General features: G+C 39.0%; 1 pseudogene; it reads right to left on the bottom strand.

Moving 5' to 3' along the window:
- Positions 1 to 725: 725 nt before the first annotated feature.
- On the bottom strand, positions 726 to 8,446 carry LOC137760098 (olfactory receptor 7D4-like; annotated as a pseudogene).
- Positions 8,447 to 17,012: the final 8,566 nt, after the last annotated feature.

The following is a 17,012-nucleotide window of genomic DNA, read 5'->3' as shown; positions in this document are numbered from 1 at the left end:
GCATAGGGAACTCTACTCAATATTTTGTAATAACCTATATGGGAAAAGAATCTGAAAAAGAATGGATATATGTATATGTATAACTGAATCAGTGCTATACATCTGAAACTAACATAACAATGTAAATCAACTTTAATATAAAATAAAAGTTCAATTAAAAAAAATTCCCACTCTTAAAGTTGAAAATCACGTCACTGTTTTCAGGAAAACTGTGATAGCAAAGTTAGCAACATGGGCTCAATGTCAGGTTTCCAGGTTAGCGTCCATCCCATTCTCATTCTCTTTTAAAAATGGGGTAAATGAGAGAAAATACCTTTAAAAATGTTGTCAAGATTACATAAAATATACACATAATACAATAAGAACAGACTTGATATATGAAGCAGTTTGGTCATGAGTATTGTGTGATTTTCATTCCATTTTTTTCCAGAGAAAGACAAACACAACCAAATTAAGGTGAAGAACATCAACATTTGAGAGGATAATTTTAGGGGGAAACCATGCCACATTTGATATAAATGCTACAAATCTAATGTCGGAAATCACTGGAATGGCTGTAAGAAAGCTGGCCCAAGATAGAAATGTATGGTCTGCAAATAGGAAACAAAAGTTAAAAAGGAATTACTGAGGAGGGTGTTGAAGAGAAACTAATACAAAAATAAATAAAAGCAAAGTTATAGGTGCTTTGAGAATAGAAGAAATGAAGCATGTCTTTCAGGGTCAAAAAAAGAACCAACATATTTAAATTCACAACATTTGTTTTTGAGCCTCACAATGTCCACTTAGTTCTGAGGCCAGTGACCCATCACAGACAAGGGGCACCTCGGCTGAGGAGCCGTCCCAGGGCCCCTTTCGCATACATCCTTGTTCCTCAGGCAGTAGATGAAGGGGTTCAGCATGAGGGTGACCACAGTGTACATTACAGAGGCAAAGGAGCTTCTCTGGGAAGAATGAGTCATATCGGTACTGAGATAGATCCCCAGGCTTGTCTCATAGAACAAGGAGACCACACAGAGGTGAGACCCACAGGTGGAAAATGCTTTATATTTTCCCGCTGCAGAGGAGATTCTCATTAAAGAGGAGACAATTCGAGAGTAAGAGAAGAGGATTCCAGTGAGGGGAAACACACCCAGCAGGGCAGTGGCCACAAACAAGAAGATGTTATTGATGAGGGTGTCAGAGCAGGCCACCTTGAGAATCTGAGTCAGTTCACACAAGAAATGTGGAATTTCAGTGCCAGTACAGAAGATCAGCCGCCTCAACAGAATATGAACCAGGGCAACCCAGAAAATGATGAACCAACACATCAGAACCAGGAGGCCACAGAAGCGTGGGTTCATGATGACCATGTAGTGCAGGGGATGGCAGATGGCCACAAACCGGTCATAGGCCATCACAGTCTGAAGAAAACCATCCATTCCAGCAAAAATCATTTAAAAAAATACACCTGAGTGAAGCATCCTGTGTAGGAGATGTCCTTGCTCTGTGCCTGGATGTTCACCAGCACCTTTGGGACAGTGGTGGAGACGAAACAGATGTCAACAAAGGAGAGGTTGGCGAGGAAGAAGTACATGGGGGTGTGGAGGTGGGAGTCCGAGCTGACGGCCAGGATGATGAGCAGATTCCCCAGCACAGTGACCAGGTACATGGACAGGAACAGTCCAAAGAGGAGGGGCTGCAGCTCAGGATCATCCGAGAGGCCCAGGAGGAGGAACTGTGATACTCCCGTGTGGTTTCCTGCTCCCATGTGGATGGTGCGTCTGCTGGGGAAGGAGGCAAAAGCAACGTTCAGTGAACAGCCAAACGGCACCTCAGCTAGTCATCACTTACGATTCCACCTTTAGGTCGATATCCTTCACCTTCTATTAGTCCTTCCAATGACAGTGATTCACTCAGCCAAATGGTAGACCATTTCCATTTTACATGTATTTATTTAGCAGAAAAAATATTTTTATCTCCTACTCACTGGTTCTAATATTTTTTTGTTATTGGAGTATAGTTGATATACAGTACTGTGTTAATTTCTGCTGTACAGCCAAGTGATTCAGTTATACATACATATATATATATGTATATACATTTTTTTTTTTTTTTTTTTTTTGGCTGCCCCATGCTGTCAGTCGCTGTAAGACTGAGGAACAAGTCCTGACAGCAGGTGAGGGGATTAAGAAGAGACGGGGTCAGGAGGGTGGTGTACAAGCACACACACACTTTATTTCCTACCAAACCTCTTTTTATATATTGCAGTAGATAATACATGTTTTTGTTAAAATCACCAGACAGAATCATCAGACAGTATCTCCTTAATGTTGAAGTTATAGTACAAAACATTCTGCGAACCAGGATATAAACATGCGTGAGAACAGACTGTGACTACCGAAGCATGCCAAGGACAAACTATAGGTAGAGAAACCGCAAGCAACCTCACGGGCCAAGACTCATATCTTCTCTAATAACTTTCAGGTCCTGTCAGGAATTAAGCAGGACTTTGCCATGCTTTAAGCTGCAAGAACTGTGTCAGCTTGCAGCTGGTTCCCGACACCATGCAGACTTTGGGATCCTAGTTCCTCAATCAGGGATCGAACCTGGGCCCACAGCAGTGAAACTGTGATGTTCCAACCACTGGACCACCAGGGAATTCCCTATAAATTTTTTAAAATATTCTTTTCCATTATGATTGATCTCAGGATATTGAATTTAGTTCCCTGTGCTATACAGTAGAAACAACTTGTTTACTCACTGGTTATAATTCTGTATGAAGCTATGGATATAATTCAATTTCATCTATGACATGACCCTTGTAAAATGACTGAAGACATTTAATGTCTTTTCTTTTTATTCTCCATACTTCCTTCACTCTAGTAACTCAGTAATAGTTACTGAGACATGGATTCTCAACTCAGACAAACAGTTCTATGACCTGATGCTCCCTATTGTTGGGATACTTTAACTCTCAAGTGTCTTAAGTGCCTTATTTTTTATTTCTAAAAGTATGGTTACTGCTGTTAACTTCCTTGTGAAGATTAAAAATGCCTTTGTGCACAGTAGGATCCCAGTAACTGATAGCTATTATTATTACTAATCTATTACTTTTATGACAATTATTTTTGATACGTAACTCTCCCACAGTATGATACAGAGATGTCACTTAGAAAATGGGATCTTGAGTTAGAATTCCTAGAGTAGAATTTTGATCCACCAAGGTCTGTGTGACGTTGACAAAGTTATTTAATCTCTCTTAGCCGCAGATGCCTTGCTTCTACAATGGGAGTTATAAATATTTCCTGCATTATAAGACTGATGAGTGAATTAAATGAGATGTTGCATGTAATTTTTCTAGTGTGGTTCTTGTGACATACAGCAGACACTTGATAAATGTGAGCTTCTTAACAATAAATCTGTCTTGTGTGACTATCATTGATCATTATTACACTTAAACAGGGGCAGCCAACAAAGATGGAATTCTGATCATTATAAACACACCAGCTCTGTTAGCTCTTTGGACCGCAGTGCAGTACTTCTAGTTAATGACGATCCCTTTGGCTCCCTCTCTCAGATACCGTCTGCCAGGTGGATTCTTCCAAGAAGAGGGAAAAGTATGTGAACTACACACATAAGAGGGGTAAACAAAATCACAAGACCATAAAATAAAATGCAATGCCCATGTGAGAGTGTGAGCTCATATATAATGCTGAGTGGAAATGTGTTGTATTAAAAATCAGCACAGTTAATTGTAAAAGGAATGACTGATAGATTTGATTAAAAATATTCAAAGCTTCTATAAAATAAATCAAACAAATCATCCTTAAAAAGATAAAAGGCAAATTTAAGATGAATATAAATGTTTACATTCTCCATGATAGGAAAAAGCTCAGTATTATTATGCCTAGAGAATGCAATTAATATTCTTTTATATAAGCAAAGTGAAGATTTATTAAGCGATAGTACACTCGCAGGAGGGGAAGCGAGCAGGCTCAGGTGAGGAGCTGCCAAGAATGCATTTAATTAAGAGAAAAAAATAACTGGGCATCAATTTAGTCTGGGAAGGTGTATAGAAAATGCCTCTCTGAAATGAGAATATTGAGCTACGAGAGGAAGGATGGGTAATTGTTAACCAGAGGAAATAAGGAAAGGGCAAGCATTTTGGGCTGAGAGAACAGAATTCACCGTTTGCTTTGGGGTTGGTGAGCTTGGTAATGGAAGGGATGTGAGAGGCCAGTGACATGGAGAACAGAGTGAGGGTCAGAAGGACAGAGTATAAGGCTCACAAGTCGAGCATCCTGTACTGTTCTTGATGTGCCTCTCATGTTGGTAATTTTATGTTTATTTGCAGGTGAGACAGAGGTTGTGACCGTTTTTGCTCATCGTCTTTCCGGGGACTTACATGGTGCCTGGAACATAGTAGGTGCTGAACACATGCAAATGTTAGGTATGTAATAAAGACTGAGACCAAAAGCATCGTTGTAACACAAAGAAAGAAACTTCCAAGTTCATCATGCCTGAAGAGAGGCACAAAATAGAATAGTAAAATTAAACAAAGTGCATTCATATACATTTTAAAAGAATAATATATCATGAACAAGTAACTCCTACTCTAGGAATGGATATCTGGTTAGTTATAGGATATTTGCTGTCATAATTCATCTCAAAAATAGGCTAGTGAAGAGGAATCGTAACCATAATTACAGTAGAAAATACATTTGAGAAAATGTAACAGCCATTACTGTGGTTAAGAGCCAGGACAGAGCCTCTCGCTAAATAAGGAAACTTAGAACAATGTCTTAACTCAATAAAAAACAGGTATTTTAAAACTGCAGCCAACAGGATATTCTACATTAAAACACTAAATAATTGCTTTAAATTCATGAAGAGGACAAGGTAGTCTACTCCAAATTCAATCACTGGATATTCTCTTAACGATTTAAAGAGAATGGTAAAAACAAAGTGAAATTAGCCTGAATACCGAATGTCAGTAATAATTACATTGTTCTTAGATGATACTGTGGTGAAACAACAACATTAATAGGGAGATATCAGGTCCTATCAGGAAGTCAAATCTGCCAGCAGAAAAAGGGAACCTAATAGAAAAATCCAAGCACATGAGGAACAAAATTGATAATACCTGTGCATAATAAATCTCCAGTGAGTAGTTAATGAATAAATCATTGGACACAGGATATCTAAGAGGAGCCTACAATTGTGGGAAAGATTGGAGAAGAGGTGGAGGATCTCTGGAAAATAACTCATTGGAGAGAGGGTCTACATTCCAAAAAAAGGAGAGAAAGAAACAGAACCGGGTTCAGTAGAAACTAAAGTACCCACAAACTACAGACTTCCCCGTCATAGATTAAATAACTATGGGACTGTCCCAGTCTCACTATTCTAGAGGTAAAGCACAGTACCCACCCTCTCTCCTCTTTTCCTTCTTACTCCACCAGGCTTTAGTGGGACACGGTCACTGAAGCTTTCTCTTCTCTGCGTTTTGTCCCAGGGAAACCCATTTGGGTTTTCACTGAGGCTGGGATCAGAGAACTACAGGGAAGGGGCAATGGGGACATTATTACCATCTTAAGGGTTGAATTCTCAGGGCTCCTCATTAAACAAATTGTTCTAGTGACTTTACCCTTTCTAAACAACTCAGCCCCCTTGAGGTACGAAGATAAGAAAATGGAAATATTTCAGCCAGTGTTCTGTGTATGTAGGCAGTAGTGGGGGAAGAACGTACATTCTCCAAGGAGAAATTCTTCTTTCTTTGGTTTGACTTAAAAGTGACAATGTATCTCCTAAGGAATGTTTAATTTCTACAAGAACCAAAACATGGAAGCCTTTGTTGATATCAGGGAGGGCTCCTTTTATTACCTCTAAATAGAGGAGTAGGGGCATCTATGTTCCCTTGCACAAAGTGTACTGAGACTTGTGAATACATAAATGCCCACTGTCAACTCCTCAGCAGCACACTGACCCAGAGACCCAGAAATCAGTCCAGTTAGAAGAGCCTAAACAGGCCCAGGTGGGAAAAAGAACCAAGTCCCTCCTGAGAAGTGGCAGAGCCACTGTCAGAGTCTGACAGGGACTTGGATACCCCTGTGGGGAGGTGCTCGGTATCATCTGAAACAGTGAAATTTTTTAAAAATTAATTTTTATTGGAGTCTAGTTGATTTACAATTTGTGTTAGTTTCTGCTGTACAGCGAAGTGAATCAGTTATACATATGCATATATCTACTCTTTTTTAGATTCTGTTCCCATATAGGTCATTACAGAGTATTGAATAGAGTTCCCTGTGCTATACAGTAGTTTCTTATCTATTTTGTATATAGTAGTGTGTATATGTCAATCCCAATCTCCCAATTTATCCCTTCCCCCTTTCTCCCTTACCATAAGTTTGTTTTCCACATCTGTGATTCTATTTCTGTTTTGCAAATAGATTCATTTGTCAGAAACAGTGAAGTTAATACACTAATGTGAGGTAAAGATTGGCCACCACCATAAGGGGACACAGCTGTGGAGACTGCATGATCGCCCACTGTGGACATAACAGTAATGATGATGGAAACGGCTGCGACTGTTCCCCAGCTTTCCTGGGTCATGAAGGCTTCCTGTTGGCCTTTTCTATCCCAGATGACTTTGGAGCTGGCTGTCTCCCTCAGCCCCAGGCGGTGCCATCCTTTGAGTTCCCCATTGGCTTTGTCCCCTGGTCTTTCTGGGTCCCTGCAGTCAGTGCAGCTCGGGTCCTCTCTTCACTCTTCACCCAGACCTGCCGCTCTCACAGGTAGCTGTCTTCCTCCTGCCTTTTCTCCCTCCTGACTGCTTGGCCACTTGACACATAATGGGTGGTCTGTGATTCCCTGGGGATTGGGACATTCCTGTTTTTGAATGGCTGAGGCAGCTGTACTTGTGAGGCTACTAACCTCCCTGTTCAGGAAACCTACAGGACTGATACTGCATATGTGCATTTTAAAATTCTAGTTTGTGTTAGATGTTTATTCAGTTTTTCTTCTGTGAAATGCTGGCTGAGTGGTTTGGTTTTTTTCTTTTCATTTTTTTACCCAATACATCCCTCAGTTCAGGGTCTGAATTTAGTAGTAATTTTAAAATCTAGGCCTTTTAAAATCTGAGTTTTCATTTGCTAGCTGATTTAAAACATCTGTTTTAGGGACTTCCCTGGTGGTCCAGTGGCTAAGATGCTACACTCCAATGCAGGGGGCCCGGGTTCAATCCCTGGTCAGGGAACTAGATCCCACATGCCACAACTAAAGATCCCACATCCCGCAACTAAGACCCAGCGCAGCCAAATAAATAAATAATGCAGGGGACACGGGTTCAAGCCCTGGTCCGGAAAGATTCCACATGCCGTGGAGCAACTAAGCCGGTGCACCACAACTACTGAGCCCGCATGCCACAACTACTGAAGCCCGCACACCTAGAGCCCATGCTCTGCAACAAGAGAAGCCACCGCAATAAGAAGCCTGCGCATTGCAATGAAGAGTAGCCCCCACTCGCCGCAACTAGAGAAAGCCGGTGTGCGGCAATAAAGACCCAATGCAGCCAAAAATAAATTAATTAATTTTTAAAAAAAGAAAAATGGTACTGATGAACCTATTTGCAGGGCAGGAATAGAAACGCACATGTAGAGAACGGACTTGTGGACACAGGGTGGGAAGGAGAGGGTGGGACAAATTGAGAAAGTAGCATTGACATATATACACTACAATGTGTAAAACAGATGGCTAGTGGGAAGCTGCTATATATAGCACAGGGAGCTCAGCTTGGTGATCTGTGATGACCTGGAGGTGTGGGAGGCATGGGGGGAGAGAGGCTCAAGAGGGAGGGGATATATGTGTATATATAACTGATTCAAGTTGTTGTATAGCAGAAACTAACACAACATTGTAAAACAATTATACTCCAAAAAAAAATATATATATATAGTGCTGCCCATGACATGCAAAAACTCTCCATAAGAAAGCAGATCCTGGGGCTTCCCTGATGGTCCAGTGGTTAAGGCTCTGCACTTCCATTGCAGGTGGCACGGGTTCGATCCCTGGTTGGGGAACTAAGATCCCACATGCCGCAGCAAAAACAAACACACACACACACACAAGAAAACAGACCCTAATGTCAGACAACATAGACTTATGCCATGATTACAGGTTTCAGGCTTCTCATCTGTGGTGTTATTGTGAGAGTGAATTTGGTTCATGCATAATGAAGAGTGGAACTTTCCACGTCTGTCATCATTAAATACCATTTTTTAGATTACTAGTTAGGCTGGTGTTATGATTTTGATTTATTAAAGACTGCAATTTATTTTAAACCCAGAAAAGTTGACCTTTACGTAGGATTAAAACACACCAAATACATGAACAAGAAAGAAATATAAGGAACAGATTAATAGACATAAAAACAGGGACTTACCTGGTGGTCCAATGGTTAAGATTCTTTGCTTCTAATGCAGTGGGCAGGGGTTCGATCCTTGGTTGGGGAACTAAGATCCCACATGCCTCTTGGCATGACAAAAAAAAAAAAAAAAAAAAATAAGGAAAGAAATAAAACATAAGAAAACCTGATAAACAGTTGTACATGGGTGAACTGTATGGTATAGGAATTATATTTCAATAAAGCTGTTCCCCAAAACAAAAGAGAAAATTATGATAGTGCTCATATCATTGAGTAGTTACATTTAAGAACTTTAATGTATGAAACACCTAGAGCAATAACATGCAAAAACATTAGCTACCATTATATTTTTACTGCTAGTATTAAAACTTAAATTATTGTCATCAAAAGGAAATATAGTGATATTGGCATTAGTAAATATCTTACTGGCACAGAATAATCTGGGACTTGATTCAGGTATATATGTAAGAATTTGTTGTTTAATAAACTAGGGATTTCAAATCAGGCAGGCAAAGACAGTTCTTCAATAAGTGGTACTAAAAATTTTTTTCGTATTTCTGGAGGAAAATATATTGGATCTACCCCAGTCCACAGAGAAAAATACATTCCATGAAAATTATATATTTAAATGTTTTTAAAGCAGTACATTTCAGAAGAAATTTAGGAAATTTGTACACGATCAAGAATTTGAGGAGACTTTTTAAAGCAAGGTAGAAAAGCCAGAAATTATTTTTAAAAAAATTTGTTTATGTAACTGAAGAATTCTTTAGTTACATAAAAAATTTTACAGCAAAAGATGAAAATTTAATGTAGCAGAATAACCATTTGATAGATGTAAACACTTTTAATAATGTATGGGAACACGCCTCATAAAATGTGTTAGTAAATGAGGATTTTTTAAATTTTTATTAACTCTCAAAGGCCACTCACTGACACAATAAACAAGATTATCAGAGAAACTTTAGTACCATTCCTGAGCAGGTGAAAAATGTCTGGTATCAGCGCTATTTTAACATAGTAGGGGAAGTCCTAGCCTGTCTTGTTAGATATGAAAAACAAACTCAGAAGTATGTATCTGAAGAGAAAACAATTTTTCAAATTTACAGAATATATCTGTACATTGAAATCGCAAAGGAATCCACTATTAGACCTTAGCATGGTGTCCATATAAATAAAAAGCAATCAGGGGAAACAAAGGCCTAAAAACAGAATTGACTGAATGGACCACCACTTCAAGGATGAGCAGGCTTTTCAATATTGGAGAATCCCTATAAAGGGTCTAGGAAACTGGACAGGTGGTGGGAAAGCATCCTATGGGGTAGACCCTCAACCCCAGTCTTGCCCTTCCAGCCTCTAAACCCCGCCCTGGGCCTGGTCCCGCAGCCCCACCCCTGGGTGTGGGCAGGGTCTTCGGCCCGTAGCCCTGGCTACAAGCCTGTTTCTAGCCTCTACCTCGTCCCTTTGGCCTGATCCTGTCCCCAGCTGCCATGCTTAGCCGAGCCAAAGGCCCATCCGCATCCACTCCGGAGGGAACTATGTACAACTTGTGTGAAGTGGTCTAACCTGGCTGATGCCCGAAGCCCTGCCCCTCCTCTCCGAGGCAGGGAATGGAAGTGACGCAAGCGGTTCAGTCGGTCTTTCCAGCACCGAGTCTGCGTCTCCCAGAGAGATTCCACTTTCGTGGGGGTCAGTCCCATCCCGGCTTGGTGAGGCCCGCGTGAACGAGAGGGTCCTGGGCTGGATGAGGGTGTCCAAGGACGAGTTTGTCCCAGGAGGCTTCAGGGGCCTCCTGGGGGCGGCCTGGCCCGCTCTGCTCGCGTGTGCTGGGGCCGCAGGTCCTCCAGGTCCAGCTGTGACCTAGAGATCACTCCTGTGATCAGCTGAACCAAGTTGGGAGATGCATCCAGAGAGTGTCCACCAGGTCTTTCCACCCATTCTCTACCTCTGTTCAGAAGTCTTCAGAGCCAAGTTTGTTCATTTTTCTCTGTAAGGAAAAGAATTTCTGCTGTTGGAGTCACGTTGACTCCGGCTCCGTGCCCTCATGTCCTCATGCATCTGGCGATTCCCCCGTATTCTGGTGAGCACTGCTGGAAAGATGGTTCAAGGGGTCCTTTATTACCTTTTATATGCAAAAGAAGGTTTCATCTGAGAATTGAGCTTTGCCCTTTATTTACTTTTGACACTTTCGGTAGAAAGAGAAGATACTTGAGTGTCCTGGGCATACATATATCTATATGTAAGTAAAAACGTGTGTAGACCACAAGTCTTTCTTCTGACGAAAGGCAAGAATACTTGGTTTTCGTCATCTGGTCTTCTGAGACTTATACATCCCCACCAAGCTTCAAAACAGTCCCCCAAGAAGAAAGGATAGAAGATTTATTACACTAACACTAGATTAATTGAATTTGCCATTAACAGGATGTTTGGACTGTTTCCCTCACACCCCACCTCCCACATTTTTCTTTCAAAAAATCTTAAACTAACCAAACAAAAAATAGTAGAGTGAATCCCCATGACAGTAGATTCACCCATTTTTAACATTTTGCATGTTCTCTCCCCAGATAAATAAATTTATGGTGAACTATTTGAGTAAGTTGAAAACAGAGACTTGATTTTTGATCTTTAAATACTTGATCTGCATCTGCTAACGATAAAGACATTGTCTTACTAAAAATCACAATACAGTTATAACACCCAAGAAAATTAAAAATAATATCATCTAGTACCTACACTGTGTAAAACTAAAATTCTCCACATTGTTGGAAAACATTTTTGGGGTGTTTTTAGATCTGCCATCCATTCAACAAAGACCCAACGCAGCCAAAAATAAAAAATAAATAAATTAAATTAAACTTTAAAAAAAATGAGGACAGTTTCGGGATTCCCTGGCAGTCCAGTGGTTAGGACTCAGTGCTTTCACTGCTGTGGGCCTGGGTTCGATTCCTGGTCAAGGAACTAAGATCCTGCAAGCCCTGTGGCATGAAAAAGAAAAAAAGAAAAGACAACAGTTTAAGGAACCTATGGGACAATATGAAGCATTCTAACATTCTCATTATAGGGGTCCCAGAAGGAGAAGAGAAATAAAGGGGTCAAAAATGTATCTGATGAAATTATGGCTGAAAATTTCCTGAACCTGAAGAAGGAAACAGATATCCAGGTACAGAAAGCACACAGAGTCCCAAACAAGATGGACCCAAAGAGAGCCACACCAAAATATATCATAATTAAAATGCAAAAGTTAAAGAGAGAATTCTAAAGGCAGCAAGAGAAAAACAAAGAGTCACATACCAGGGACCCCCTTAAGGCTATCAGTTGATTTTTCTGCAGAAACTATGCAGGACAGAAGGACACGATACATTTAAAGTGCTGAAAGGGAAAAACCTACAAGCTAAGATACTCTACCCAGCAAGGTTATCATTCAAAACTGAAGGAGAGATAAAGAACTTCTCAAGCAAGCAAAAACTAAGAGTTCATCAGTACTAAAACAACCCTAAGAGAAATGTTAAAGGGTCTTTTCTAAGTGGAAAAGAAAAAACTACAAGAAGAAGAAAGAATGTATAGGAAAGAAAAGTCCCATATAGTAAAGGCTATGGACCAACCATTAAGTAAGCTAGTACAAAGATTAAAAGAAACTAATAACTACAACAATCAGTTAAGGGATAAACATGAAATACAACATCAAAAACAAAATATGTGGAAGAAAGAGTAAATAATGTAGATCTTTTAGAATGTGCTTGAAATTAAATGACTATTAGTTTAAAACAAGTAGATCTAGTTACTGGTCAACATATGAACCCCATGGTAACCACAAATTAAGTAAAGCTAAAGACACACACAGACTGAAAGTGAAGGGATGGAAAAAGATATTCCAAGCAAATGCAAACAAACAAAAAATCTGGAGTAGCCATACTCATAGCAGACAGAGGAAACTATAAAACAGTCTAAATACAAGACAAAGAAGGGCATTATGTAATGATAAAGGCATCAATTATAACATTTGTTAACATATATGGACCTAATACAGGAGCATCTAAATAAATAAAGCAAATACTTGCAGACATAAAGGGAGAGACTGACAATAATACAATAATAGTAGGGAATTTTAATACCCAACTTACATCAGTGGCTGGATCATCCAGACAGAAAATCAATAAGAAAACAGTGGTCTTAAAAGAAACATTAGGCCAGGGACTTCCCTGGTGGTCCAGTGGCTAAGACTCCATGCTCCCAATGCAGGGGGCCCAGGTTTCATCCCTGGTCAGGGCACTAGATCCCGCATGCTGCAACTAAGAGTTTGCATGCCACAACTAAAAAGTTCCCATGTGCCACAACTAAAAAGATCCCATGTGCCCCAACTAAAAAAAGATTCCGCACGCTGCAGCTAAAAGATCCTGCGTGCCACAACTAAGACCCGGCGCAGCCAAATAAACAAATTAACAAATATTTTTTAAAAAAGACAAATTAGGCCAGTTGGACTTAATAGATAACCTACAGGACATTCCACCTCCAAACAGCAAAATAAACATTCTTCTCAACTGCACACGGAACATTCTCCAAGAGAGATGACATGCAAGCTCAACAAATTTAAGAGGATAGAAATTATATCCAGCATTTTTTCTGACCACAATGGTATGAAACTAAAAATCAATTACAGAAAGAAAAACGGGAAAAGAACAAACAGGTAGAGACCAAACAACATACTACTACAAAACCAATGGGTCAATGATGAAATCAAAGAAGAAATCGGAAAATACCTCAAGACAAATGAAAACAGAAACAAAACTTTCCCAAATTTATGGGATGCAGCAAAAGCAGTTATAAAAGAGAATTTTATAATGATATACGCCTACCTCAAGAAAAAAGAAAAATCTCAAATAAACCTAACTTACCATCCAAATGCACTAGAAAAAGAAGAACAAACAAAACAAAGCCCAAAGTTAGCAGAAGGAAGGAAATAATAAACATCAGAGATGAAATAAATAAAACAGAGGACACCCTCCCCCCCAAAAAATAGAAAAGATCAGTGAAACCAAGAGCAGGTCTTTTGAAAAGATAAATAATGTTGATAAGGCTTTAGTCCGGCTCATGAAGGAAAAAGAGGACCCAAATAAAATAAGAAATGAAAGACAGACTTCTCTGGTGGCGCAGTGGTTAAGAATCTGCCTGCCAATGCAGGGGACACAGGTTAGAGCCCTGGTCCGGGAAGATACCACATGCCATGAAGCAACTAAGCCCCTGTGCCACAACTACTGAGCCTGCACTCTAGAGCCCGTGAGCCACAACTACTGAGCCTGCGTGCCACAACTACTGAAGCCCACATACCTAGAGCCCGTGCTCTACAACAAGAGAAGCCACCGCAATGAGAAGCCCACACACCACAACGGAGTAGCCCCCACTCGCAGCAACCAGAGAAAGCCCGCATGCAGCAACAGAGACCCAACACAGCCAAAAATAAAATCAACTAATTAAAAAATAGATAAAAATAATCTCATAAAAAAAATGAAAGAGGAGAAATTACAACTAATATCACAGAGATACAAATAATCATAAGAGAATACTATGAAAAAAAGAGAATACTATGAACAGTTATATGCCAACAAACTGGACAACCTAGAAGAAATACATTCCTAGAATCATACAACCTTCCAAAAGTGCATCAGGAATAAATAGATAATCTAAACAGACTGATTACTAGTCTTAAAGTTGAATCAAAAACTCCCAAAAACCAAAAGTCCAGGCCAGACATCTTAACAGGGGAATTCTACCAACCGTATAAAGAAGACTTAAAGACCTTTTTTTTTTTTTGGCTATGCCATGCTGCATGAGGGATCTCAATTCCCCAACCAGGGATTGAACCCATGCCCCCTGCATTGGAAGCATGGAGTCTTAACCACCGGACCACCAGGGCAGTCCCTTAATACCTATTCTCAAACTATTCCAAAAAATTGAAGAGGTGGAAACACTCCCAAATTCTTTCTATGAGACCATTACCCTGATGCCAAAACTAGAAAAAGGCAGTATAAAAAACTAAACTACAGGCCAATATCCCTGATGAATATAGATGCAGAAATACTCAACAAAATATTAGCAAACAGAATTCAACAATCTGTAAAAAGGATCATTCACAATGATCAAGTGGGATTTATTTCAGGGATGCAAGTATGGTTCGACATCCGAAAATCAAGCAATGTGATACACCACATTAACAAAAGGAATAAAAATCACACAATCATTTCAGTAAACGAAGAAAAAACATCTGATGAAATTCAACATCTATTCATGATAAAGACTCTCATCAAAGCTGATATAGAGGGAACGTATTTCAGTATAATGAAGGCCATTTATGACAAGCCCACAGCTAACATACTCAATGGAATGCTGAAAGGTTTTTGTCTAAAATCAGAAGTAAGACAAGGATGCCCACTCCTACCACTTCTATTTAACACAGTATTGGAAGTCCTAGCCACCAGTATCAGACGAGAAAAAGAAATAAAAGGCATCCAAATTGGAAAGGAAGAAGCAAAACTGTCACTATTTACAGATGACATGGTACTATATATATAAAAAAACCCTAAAGTCTCCATCAAAAAACTATTAGAATGTATGGCTGATTCACTTTGTTGTGCAGTGGAGGCTAACACAACATTGTAAAGCAACCATACTCTAATAAAAATTAATTTAAGAAAAACTATTAGAACTAATAAATGAATTCAGTAAAGTGGCAGCATACAAAATTAATACACAGAAATCTGTTGCTTTTCTATATGGTAATAATGAACTATCAGAAAGAGAATGCAAGAGAACAATCCCATTTTAAAACATATCAAAAAGAATTAAATTACTAGGAATAAACTTAACCAAAAAAGACCTATACCCTGAAAACTATAAAACACTGAAGGAAATAGAAGATGATATTACAAAGAAGTGGAAATATATTCCATGTCCATTGATTGGAAGAATTAATGCTGTTAAAATGTCCATACGACCCAAAGCAACTACAGATTTAATGCAATCCCCAGCAAAATACTCACAACACACAACTAGAACAAATAATCCTGAAGTTTATGTGGAACCAGAAAAGACCCTGAATACCCAAAAAAACTTGAGAAAAAAGAACAAAGCTGGAGGTACCACATTCCTTGACTTCAGACTATACTACAAAGCTACAGTAATCAAAACAGTACAGTACTGGCACAAAAACAGACACATAGAGCAATGGAACAGAATAGAGAGCCCAGAAATTAACCCACACATTTATAGCCAATTAATCTACAACAAAGGAGGCAAGAATACACAACGGAGAAAAGACAGTCTCTTCAATAAATGGTGCTGAGAAAATTAGACAGCTCATGTAAAAGAATGAAATTAGAACATTTTCTCACACCATGTATTAAAAAAAACTCAAAATGAATTAAAGACCTAAATGTAAGACCAGAAACCATAAAATCCTAGAAGAAAACAGGCAGAACACTCTTTGACATAAATCACAGCACTATGTTTTTGGATCTTTCTCCTAAAGCAAAGGAAACCACAGCAGAAATAAACTAATGGGCTTTAATTAAACTTAAAAGCTTTTGTACAGCAAAATAAACCATCGACAAAATGTAAAAACAATCTACTGAATGGGAGAAAATATTTTCAAATGATATGACCAATAATAGGTTAATATATAAAATATATAAACAGCTCATACAACTCAAGATCAAAAAACCAATCCTATTAAAAAATGAACAGAAGACCTGAAAAGACATTTTCCCAAAGAACACATACAGATGGCGAACAGGCACATGAAAAGATACTCAACATCACTTATCATCAGAGGAATGCAAGTCAAAACTACAATGAGATATCACCTCACACCAGTCAGAATGGCTATCATCAAAAAGACCATAAATAACAAATATGGCGAGGATGTGAAAAAAAAGGAACTCTCATATTCTGTTGGTGGGAATGTAAATTGGTACAGCCACTATGGAAAACAGTATGGAGATTCCTCAAGAAACTACAATATGGTCCAGCAATTCCACTCCTTTGGGTATAGATCCAAAGGAAATGAAAACAATAATTTGAAAAGATACATGCACCCCAATGTTCACAGCAACATTATTTACAGTAGCCAAGATATAGAAGCAACCTAAGTGTCCATCAACATATGAATGGATAAAGAAGATTCACAAAATGAAATATTCAGCCATAAAAAAGAATCAAATTTTGCCATGTGCAATAGCATGGATAGACCTGGAGGGTATTATGCTTAATGAAACACGTCAGACAAAGACAAATACTACATGTTATCACTTATATGTGAAATCTAAAAAATGAAGGAAACAAATGAATATAATAACAGACTCAGAGGTATAGAGAACAAACTAGTGGCTATCAGTGGGGAAGGGGAAGAGGGGCCAGTAAGATCAGGGTAGGGGACTAAGAGGTACAAACTATAAATACTATGTATAAAATAAATAAGCTACAAGGATATACTGTACAGCACAGGGAATACAGCCAATATTTTGTAACAACTTTAAATGGAGTATAATCTATTAAAATATTGAATCATTATGTTGTATACCTAAAACAAATATACTATTGTAAATCAACTATACATCAACAAAAA

Source organism: Eschrichtius robustus, chromosome 2 (genome assembly GCF_028021215.1).
Source record: "Eschrichtius robustus isolate mEscRob2 chromosome 2, mEscRob2.pri, whole genome shotgun sequence".
Taxonomy (NCBI): domain Eukaryota; kingdom Metazoa; phylum Chordata; class Mammalia; order Artiodactyla; family Eschrichtiidae; genus Eschrichtius; species Eschrichtius robustus.
Note: the sequence above shows the minus strand (reverse complement) of the source record. Positions and strands in the feature narration are given on the sequence as shown.